The sequence below is a fragment of the Pinus tabuliformis genome, chromosome J (assembly GCF_031772625.1).
Source record: "Pinus tabuliformis cultivar Carrire ecotype Pingquan chromosome J, CPIR1, whole genome shotgun sequence".
NCBI lineage: Eukaryota > Viridiplantae > Streptophyta > Pinopsida > Pinales > Pinaceae > Pinus > Pinus tabuliformis.
Genome location: NC_142295.1, coordinates 1,455,887,223 through 1,455,898,471, shown reverse-complemented (window position 1 = coordinate 1,455,898,471; position 11,249 = coordinate 1,455,887,223). Strand labels below are relative to the sequence as shown.

At 39.4% G+C, this 11,249-nt stretch overlaps 1 pseudogene; it reads left to right on the top strand.

Moving 5' to 3' along the window:
• Positions 1-4,633: 4,633 nt before the first annotated feature.
• Positions 4,634-5,824, top strand: LOC149232860 (uncharacterized; annotated as a pseudogene).
• Positions 5,825-11,249: the final 5,425 nt, after the last annotated feature.

Below are 11,249 nucleotides of genomic sequence, written 5' to 3'. Positions count from 1 at the left end.
ACTTACCACAGGGTTAAGAAGGACTTTTTTTGGAATGGTCTTAGATCAGATATTCAAAACTTTGTGGTGGAATGTTTGGATTTCCAACAAAATAAGGTTAAAACAATTAAGATCCCAGGTCTATGAAAACCTTTATCCATTCCAAGCCAACGTTGGGAGGAGGTTTCAATGGATTTTATCATGGGTTTACCCAAGTCTAAGGGAAATAGTGTCAACATGGTGGTAGTTGACAAACCTACCAAGTATGCACACTTTTGTGCATTATCACATCCATTTAAAGCCAATATAGTTTCTACTGCATTTATGGAAATAATTAAAAAGCTACATGGAAACCCAAAGTTTACTGTGAGCAACAGAGATCCCATTTTCACTAGAAATTTTTGGACAAAATTATTTTCTTATCTCAATACTCAGTTAGCTCATAGCTCATCTTATCATCCTCAATCTAATGGGAAAACTGATACAGTAAAAAAAAATTTGGAAGGATATCTTTGTTGCTTTGTATCTGATAAACAGAAACAATGGGTGAAATGGTTTCCTCTGGCTAAGTGGTGGTATAACACTTCCTTCCATACTGCAGCAAAAATGAACCCATTTATGGCACTTTATGGATATCATCCACCATCCATCACATCATATTTAAGAAAAAATTCTAAGGTTCAAGTAGTGGAACATCACATCAAGCATCAACAACAAGTTCCCCAACTCTTAAAGGATAACCTCACGTTGGCACAGAATAGAATGAAATAGCAGGCAGATCAACATCGCAGTGAAAGAAGTTTTGATTTAGGTGACTAGGCATTCTTACAGCTACAACCATATAAACAAATGTCCCTCAAGCAAGCTAAGAAGGAAAATAAATTATCACCAAAGTATTATGGTCTGTACAAGGTGTTGCAAAAGATTGGTACTATGGCATACAATTTGGAGCTTCCTGCATCTTCCCAAGTGCACCAAGTCTTTCGTGTTTCATGTTTAAAGAAGGTTATAGGTGACAAGCTCCCAGTTCAAACAATATTTCCAGAACTTGATGAGCAAGGAAAAATCATACTGGGATTGGAAGTAGACACAAAAACAAGAAATCAATAGCTAAGAAATCAATCAATTTCAAAGTACCTCATCAAGTGGAAGAACTTATCCACTGAAGATTCCACATGGGAGGATGAGAATTTTATACAGAAGCATCTAGAACTACTCAGGCATTGAGGAAAATGCTTTTCAAAATTAGAGGGGCATGTTAGGCCCCTATAATACTAGTGATCCCCCGATTACTATTGTCATTGTATCCCTTATTGTTATTATTGTGCCCCTATTGTCCCCATATTGTTATTTGTATGCCCCGTAGAAACCAACTATTGTTATTTTTGCGTCGTTACAACAATGTAAACTTTGAAACGGGAACTGATACTATTACCCATTTCGTAGAGATAGCAAAAAAATGACCCGATTTTCAAAAGTGGTGATGCAGAATACACATGTTTTTTTTAGAACATGGTTTCTGGAACTTTAATTTCTTTTCATGTTCAAGGATGAAATCAAGTTTTAGAATGGTAGTGATTTTCATGCTGATTTTAAAAAGTGAGTATTCTGCATCACACCCTTTTTTTAAAAGACCTATTTTTTGACTTTTAATTTTCTAGTGTGTGAAATGTAAAAAATTATTTTCTAAATTTGATAGTTTTTGAAGTCGTCATTTTATTCATATTTTCTTGTTCTCTATCTTAATTTTTTTTATTTTTTTTTAGGGGGGTTTTTATTTTTTTGCGTTTTTAAATTAGAAAGTCGATAGTTTGAATTTTAGATAATCTACATATTTATACATCCTTAATTAATTTTTCAATCCACATGAAATAATTGTTTCTAAAAAACAACATTTTTTAACAATGGACATAAAAATAACCATTTTTAACATAAATATAACAAAAAAACTAAACGTTTTGATAATTTTTTGCTAGAATTAACATGTCAAAATCACAATTTTTATACAAAAATATTAACTAAAAATGGTCAAATAATAGTTTTTTTTATGAATTTCATGTCAAAAAAATAATAATAACAACTTTATTTTCAAAAAATAATAATTAACTTAAAAATCAATGCGAAAATCACAAATTAGAAATATTGAACACATAACAACTTTAATTCATTGATTATTCTTTTCATGAAATGTCAGAGTCAAAACATTGCAAAGTTCGATTTCCAGGTATAACTTAAATTTAATCAACAATGTCACGTAATCCAAACTCTTCGTCCTCTAGAGTTTCATCATTGTCATCTTCCACAATATTTTCTGCTTCCTTTTGCGCAATTTCATCTTCTAATGGGTCTTTGATGTCTGCAAATCTCCCAATATATGTCTTTTCAAACATTCCATGTAATGGTGGTTGGGGTTCCTTTGCCTTTTTTGCCACACGTGATTCACTAAAGTCCCCTTTCCTCAACCCAATTTCTTGCATTTCATCTGGAAGAAATTGAAGAGCATTAATTCTTTGCTGAATGAAATTGCATTGTAATGGATCTTTCTCAATTGCAATGCAATTTCTTCCTTTTTGAAGGCAGCATGCTAGTGTTGTACCTAATTATCAAGCACAAAAAAATAATGAAGTAAATTAGTACAATGACATATCCCCACACCACGCGCTCCCCCCATCTCCGCGCCCTACCCCTTACCCCCCCAACCCTTATCCCCCCCCCCACACCCTACCCGCGCCCTAACCTTACCCCCCCGCCTACCCCCCCTATTCCCCACCCGCGCCCTACCCCATTCCCCCCCCGCCCCCTACCCTACCCCACCCCCCCTGCCCTACCCCTACCCCCCGCCGCCCCCTACCCTACCCCCCCCACGCCCCCACCCTACCCCCCCACGCCCCCTGTCCTATCCCCCCCCATTCCCCCCCCCACGCCCCCTATCCTACCGCCCCCATCCCCCCACCCTACCCCTAACCCCCCCATTCCCCCCCCACGCCCCCTACCCTACCGCCCCCCCTGCCCTACCCCATTCCGCCCCCCCACCCCCTATCCTACCCCATCCCCACCCCGCCCACCCGGCCCACCCGCCCTACCCCGCCCACCCGACCCACCCACCCCACCAGCCCCACCCCGCCCACCCGGCCCACCGCCCCCACCCCACCCACCCGCCCCACCCGCTCGACCCGGCTCACACGGCCCCCCCACCCACCCGCCCACCCGGCCCACCCTGCCCCGCCCCGCCCACCCCGCGCCCCCCCCCCCCCCCCCCCCCCCACCCCGCCACGCCCCTACCCGGCCCACCCCGCTGCCCCTCCCCCTCCGCCTCCCCCTCCCCCGCCCCTCCCCGGCCCCCTCCGCCCACCCCTCCAGTTTTTCTAGGGTTCACACCAGTTTTTGTTTTTAATTTTTTGGTTTTTGTGGGGTGAGGTGTTGAAGAAATTGAATTTGTGTGTATTCGACAGCTCTGCAACCAATCGACTGATAACTTCAAAGGACCATGCATCGGTGCAATTAAATATCGGGCACCTGGACGAGAACGGAATATACACGGGCCAGTTCACAACCTTTGCTCTCTCTGGCTTTGTCCGAGCACAGGTGTGTATGAATCCCGATTTATTTTATTTTATTTTTTGCTGGGCTAACCTATAAATGCCTAGAAGCCCTCCGAAACTGGCCCTTTTTCCTGTGTTCTTTTGCTGGTCTACTCTATCCTGTAGTGAATGTGACCACAGGTGACCAAGAAGACTAAGTAGCACACCAAACCAACTAGGGCATCCACGATCATAACACGGGCATTTTGTGCTATTTTCTTCTTTCACTATGCACAAGGCAACAATTATGGACATCTGTTTATATTTTGCAGTTTTTGGGCACAAAATAGTTTGATATAAATGAAAATTTATCTGTTTTCATAAAGGCGTTTATTTATTCTTTTATATTTTTGTGCTTTGCTGAAATTTTCACTAGTTTAGTCTAAATCCTGGGTATTCTATCTGGTCGAGTATGTTTCCAAGCGGAGTCCAGTGCTAGTGGTTGAGATTTGTTTTGATGCAAGTATCTAGGAGTGGATGCCACTCAATCTATCCCACTCAAGATATAAATCTGTATTTTCTCGGACTAGGGCTTATTGACCTTTGTTGAGATCAGTGTTATCAGGCTTGAGAGTGCTTGAAATTGACTCCATTTGGCCTGCTAACGAGGCTAATCAACCTATCCAATTCAATGTATAAATATATATTTTCTTGACAAAGGCTTATTTGCCTTTGTTGAGATCAGTGCTATAAGGTTTGCGAGTCCTTGAGTTTGACTCTGCGTGGCCTTCAAACAAGCCGTTTTGACTCTCAGGGCAGTTAAGCTTGGCCTTCTTGACGATGGTCAACACTAACTAAACTTGCAAACCATTGCACATTTTAAAAATTAACCTCTCCTACAATTATATCTTGAAAAGCCTAATAGGTCGGACCCCTCTTAAGAATTTATGGCCATAAATTATTAAACTTTGTGAAGAAGATTCAGTTCATAATCATTGCATGAGGTGGCTATCCTAAAGTAACTTGTCGTAAGATCTGAAAACAAATGTTAGTGTCTCACTATATGTGTAATGTGGAAAATGGCTAGTTTCAAAACGGGATGATGTGTTATAATTTAAGTTTTCTTCATATGATACGATGGGGTGTCATTCTTTTTACATTATAACATCCCTGCAATGATTGAAAAAATCCATGAGATAAAGATTTTTGAGCTAAGACAGTTGAGAGCCGATACTGAATCTTCTGCTAAAATAGACAGTCTTCCTTATTCGATTTGTGTTGTTTCCCACATTCTTGGTGGAGCTGCCATGTTGATGTATTTAGTGACTAGGTTCCTGAAAGGCCTTCCACATCGACTTTCAAGAGTGACTCTTTTATCACCTGCGGGATTTCATGAGGATGCTGCCATGCTCTTCAAATTATTTGAGTATTTTTTTTCCTATTTTTGCTCCAGTTTTAGCTCCCTTGATACCTGGACTATATATACCTACCAAATATTTTCAGATGCTTTTTCACAAATTAGCTCGGGATTTTCATAATTATCCTGCAATAGGAGGACTTGTACAGACCTTGATCAGCTATTTTGTTGGAGGTGATAGCTCAAATTGGGTGGGTGTGATAGGTACACCACACTATAATATGAATGACATGCCAGGGGTCTCCTATCGGGTTGCGGTACACTTAGCACAGATGAAACATGAAAAAAAATTTCTTATGTATGATTTTGGGAGTTCGTCTGCCAATATGGAAGCCTATGGTATGCCTTACCCATTAGACATTGCGGCAAACTATGGTGTCATTGATGTTCCAGTTGATGTAGCTGCTGGTCAAAAGGATAGACTCATACCTCATTCCATGGTGTTGAAGCACTACCGGATGTTGAAGGAAGCTGGAGTCAAAGTATCATATGAAGAGTTTGATTATGCTCACCTTGACTTCACTTTTTCTCACAAGGAGGAGATTCTCACATATGTTATGTCAAGACTCCTGCTTGGGTCATCAGCAACAACAAAATTAAGGAAGTCTGGTTATGGCAGTCAGAAATATCAAGGGAGTAGGGACAAGAGAAAGCCCAGCAAACGTCTATCTCGCAAATCATTTGGCAAGCAAGACAGCATTTCTCTAGTCGAAAAATTGCCTGAAGAACCAACAAGTCCCATTTTAGGCTGCAATTCTTCTGAAGGATCTTCAACGTCAGCCAATGCATAGCTTAGTGGAGGCCCAAATGGAAAAAAAAATTGTTTTCAGTGATATTTGGAAAGGAAGATGCAGACAGATCAGTATTTAATTCCCAAGTTCATTCGACATGGTGGGCTTCAGAAAATATATGATACATGCACCATGACCGTTGATAGACATTTTATGGCGCAATCTATTGATTACATATTATTAATAGTCGTGGTTTTATGGTATGTTTTGACACTCGACGCCAAGGATAATTTTAGGGGCGAATGTTCGCCCTTTGGCGAAATTAAGGGGTTTTAAATTTTTAGTCGGCGAATATTTTGTATCATAGTACATTTTTACAAATCACCTCAAATAGCCCACCTTATTTTAAGGGAGAGGGTAAAAAAGGTAAATTTAGCCCTTGAAATTAGGACTTACAACCTTCCATTCGCCCATTTTCAAGAATAGGTTTTATTTAAGTGAATCCTATGGGCCAAATACCATATTTATAAAAGAGGTATGGTAAATTAATAAAAATATAAATAAATGAGAGGTATGGTAAATAAATAAAACATTTTTTATATTTACTCCATAAGTCACCTTATATACATGTAAGGGTGTAAACAAATAAAAATATAAGTAAAGTGGAGGTATGTTAAATAATTAAAACATCTTTTTATACTTACTCAAAAGGTATGGTAAATAAATAAATATATAAATAAACTAGACGTATCGTAAATAAATAAAACCTCTTTTTATATTTAGTCCATAACCCTCGTTCTATTTATGAAGGCTGAAGAAAGAGGTTTTATTTAAGTGAATCCTATGGGCCAAATACCATATTTGTAAAAGAGGTATGGTAAATTAATAAAAATATAAATAAACGAGAGGTATGGTAAACAAATAAAACATTTTTTTATATTTACTCCATAAGTCACCTTATATTTACGAACACTCAAAAAATGGGTTATATTTAGGTGAAACCTATGGCCAAAATACTATGGGACAAATACCATGGACTAGATTGTTATTAATACCATTGAAAAGACCATTATTAACCTTAATATTAGAATTAATAAAAATAAAAATGGCACATGGTATTGACCCATGGTATTTGTTGAGATTTTCTGTTTGTAATGAAATAGGAAAAAATCTCAGCTGATGACAACAATAGAAATTCAGTTCCTAGATTAGCTCCAGGTTGTTGGGAGGTGATTAATGCCTCCTATATTTGATGTGAGTGAGTTAATGAGGCTGTTAGATTCTCTATGCTATATAACAGGCAACCATTCGGATGTTTGCTATGAGGGTGAGAGTTTTGAGAGGATTTCTTGGTGTAATCTCCTGTTTTGATTAATAAATTCCTGATGCCTATGTTTGGTGGACGTAGCCCAGATTGGTTGGGTGAACCACGTTAAAAGTTGTGTGTACTGTGCTTGATTAAGTTTGCTATGTATTTGTTTTTGAATTTAGCTCTGCATCTGGGACCAACAAGTGGTATCAGAGATCTAGGTGGAGCGCTGGTTATGCTGGAGCGCTGAGGGAGTTTGGTTGCTGTTCGAGCGTAGATTGTTGTTCGAGTGGAGCAGAGGTTGCTGTGCGCGCTGATACCTGGTGCGTTTACTGTGCGGTGCGCCTGAATGGTATGTCTTAATGCGTGGAGCCTGATTTCTTAAATATTACTGTGCATATTTGAATTGCGTGGTGGATTGTATCGATAGCTACCCACTAGAAATTCCAGAATTCGAGAAGATCGGGAATTGAATGTAGGACAGTATAGATCATCCTGGTTATGACTTCTTCCATTGGTCTTCGCTTGGTTGTGTATTTCAGTAATAAATGTATATTTTCAGTGATAAATCTTCGCTGTTATGCACTATAGATTCGGACAGCAAGTGTGTTCTAGCCTTGGTTCAATGATCGGGTTTGATAAACACCTCTGTTTCGGACATTTGGTAATCGTGTAATATTTGTGCTTTGCTTCCTAAGTATAAATGGTGGGCCGCCGTCTTATATATTACGATTAAGTGGCAGCAGTTCTGAGAATTGGAAGTTTTGGGTCGAGGCACAGCGTAATCAAATAAAAGGAGCTCTGTGATTGTTCATTATTCGCGTTTTTTTTTTTGATTCCGGTAGGCGTTTTAATTTCTACTGTTCGTGAATAGCAGAATATGAACACTGTCTTCTATCGTTGCAAGTAACGAATGCATTTGGTGTTGAGATTTTCTGCGAAACTATTTGTGGCAAAACCGTAAATAAAACATTGGTTTATTGGTGTAATTCATTGGTGGATGCTCAGTACCGAAAGCGCTTCTGTAATTTCAGAGTAATTGCTCAGTGGATGCTCAGTTTTTTATACTGCAATTTTTCACAGCAATAAGTCCGTTTTTTTTTGTTGTGTAAAAACAAAGGCATAGGCAGTTTTTTGGTTGTGTAAAAACAAAGGCATAGGCAGTTTGTTTTAAATTGCTAGTATTTAAAGTATTGGTTTTGGAGATTATTGTGTTTTTTGATACAAATGGCGAAAACTCAAAGTGCCCGGTTTGAAATTGAGAAATTTAATGGCAAGAATAATTTTGAGATCTGGAAGGTAAAGATGCACGATCTGCTGGTTCAACAAGGTGTGGCGAAAGCACTGTTGGGGAAAAACAAAAGGCCTCCTTCCATGACGGAGGATGAATGGGATGAGATGGACGATAGAGCTCTGAGCGCAATTCGGTTATGTTTGGCGGACGATGTTCTGTTCAACATTGTGTCAGAGAAAACCGTCGCAGGCTTGTGGTCGAAGCTTGAGAAGCTCTATATGACGAAATCTTTGACAAATCGGATTCTCCTGAAACGGCAGCTTTACAGTTTGCGGATGAAAGAAGGTACCTCAATTGCTGATCACCTGAATGTTTTTAATACCTTATTGGTGCAATTAGACAGTCTAGATGTGAAATTTGATTCAGAGGATAAGGCAATAACTCTATTATGTTCATTGCCCGAATCCTGGGATCACTTTGTTACTTCCATAAGCTTTAGTACATCAGATATCCTTGAGTTTGACGATGTTGTTGGAGCCTTGTTGGCTGAGGAGACGAGGAAGAGGTCGAATGCAGACACCTCTACATCAGAGGTAATGATGGCCAGAGGTCGTTCACGAGAGAGACACTCCGGGGGAAAGCATAGCGACTCTCGCTCAAAGTCCAAAGGAAAGAAGCCAAAGGTGAAGTGCTGGCATTGTGGCAAGGCTGGACATCTGAAAAAGGATTGCTGGAAGCGAAAGCAGGCTGCTAAAGAAGGCTCTTCGACAGAAAAGAAGGAAGCCAACACCACAGATACAGGTTCAGTATCTGGTTCAGGTATGAGTGATGAGGTATTGTCTGTTAATGTTTCAAAACATGATCAACATTGGTTGTTAGATTCCGGGGCATATAACCACATGTGTATTCATAAATATTGGTTTAAAACATATAGATCAGTTGATGATGGAGTCGTGTACATGGGTAATGATGTCACTTGCAGTATTATTGGAATAGGAAGTGTACAACTACAAATGTTTGATGGCACAACCAAAATGTTAACTGATGTGAGACATGTACCAGATCTAAGAAAAAATCTAATTTCATTAGGAGCACTGGATACGAATGGATATAAAACTGTAATTCAAGGTGGAGTTATGAAAATCTATAAAGGTATTTTACTAGTGATGAAGGCTAAGAAGGTAGGAAATCTTTTTCAATTAGAAGGTAGAACTGGGTCAGATCATGTGTCTGTGTCGGAACATGACAATAGTTCCATTCACTTATGGCATCAAAGGTTGGGGCATATGAGTGAAAGAGGATTGAAAATTTTGGCTGACCGAAAGTTACTTCCTAATCTAAGATCTGGAAAATTGGATTTCTGTAAACATTGTCTGTTTGGTAAACAAAGTAAACAAAAGTTTAAAACAGGCAAACATACTAGTAAAGGCATACTTGATTATATCCATTCAGATGTGTGGGGTCCAGCTCCTACAACTTCATATGGTGGTTCGTCTTATTTTGTATCATTCATTGATGACTTTTCTAGAAAAGTGTGGGTCTACATGTTGAAACGGAAGTCTGATGTTTTTACAGTTTTCAAGCAGTTTAGAGCATTGGTAGAAAATAGCACTGGTAGAACTATAAAATGTTTAAGAACTGACAATGGTGGTGAGTTTTCCTCCAAGGAGTTTGACAGCTATTGCAAGGATGCAGGGATCGAGAGACATAAGACCACGGTTTATACTCCTCAGCAGAATGGAGTTGCTGAACGCATGAACAGGACTCTTCTAGAGAGAGCAAGGTGTATGCTGAGTAACGCCGGGTTGCAAAAGGAGTTGTGGACAGAAGTAGTGGCCACAGCTTGTTATGTGATAAACTGATCTCCATCAACGGCGATAGGCTGCAAGGTTCTGCAAGAGGTATGGAAAGGACACCCTTGTGACTATTCTAAACTCAGAGTGTTTGGTTGTGAAGCATATGCTCTAGTGCCTAAACATCAGCGAACTAAATTAGATCCAAAGTCTAAAAGGTATATCTTTGTTGGGTATGGTGATGGAACAAAGGGATATAGATTGTGGGATCCTACTACCCGCAAAATCATCGTCAACAGAGATGTAAAGTTTAATGAATCCTCTCTTGTACAGTTAGATGTAGATAGAAGATTGAAACAGGATGATGTATTTGATTTCCAGCACATTCAGTTTGACAGCATTTCTAATGATAGTCATAATGACCATAGTTCAGATTCTAGTCATGAACAGGTTTCAGAATCAGATTTTGAACAGGCTTCAGATGGAGGTCATGAACAGGTCTCAGATGGCGATCATGAAGAAGTTCCTACAGATGATAGACAACCAATTGTGGAAGCAACAGAAACATTCTTAAGGAGGTCTACAAGGATCAAACGTCCTCCGAGAAGGTATGATGATCATGTTACTTCAGTTGCTTTGACCGCTAATGATGATGAACCTTTGTGTTATCAGGAAGCTGTAGAAGGTTCAAATAGTGACAAGTGGAAAGCAGCCATGAAGGACGAAATGATGGCCTTAAGTAAGAATGGTACATGGGATCTGGTTGAGCTTCTGAAAGGAAGGAAAACTGTGGGGTGTAAATGGGTTTTCAAGCTGAAACAGGGTGTGAATGATATGGAAGACAGGTACAAAGCTCGGCTGGTTGCAAAAGGGTTTTCTCAGAAAGCCGGTATTGACTTTCATGAGATTTTTTCACCAGTGGTTAAAATTGTTTCAATTAGACTTGTGTTAGCATTAGTGGCTTTGCTTGATTTAGAGTTGCAGCAGTTAGATGTTAAGACTGCATTTCTACATGGAGACTTAGATGAGGAAATATATATGGAACAACCGGAAGGGTTTGTTCAGCATCGCAATGAGAAATTTGTCTGCAGGCTCAAGGAGTCATTATATGGCTTGAAGCAGTCGCCTCGGCAGTGGTATAAGAAGTTTGATTCTTTCATGTTGAGTCAGAAATATGTAAGAAGTGAATATGATCATTGTGTTTACTTTAAGCAGTTAAATAATGGCATGTTCATTATCTTAGTGTTGTATGTTGATGATATGCT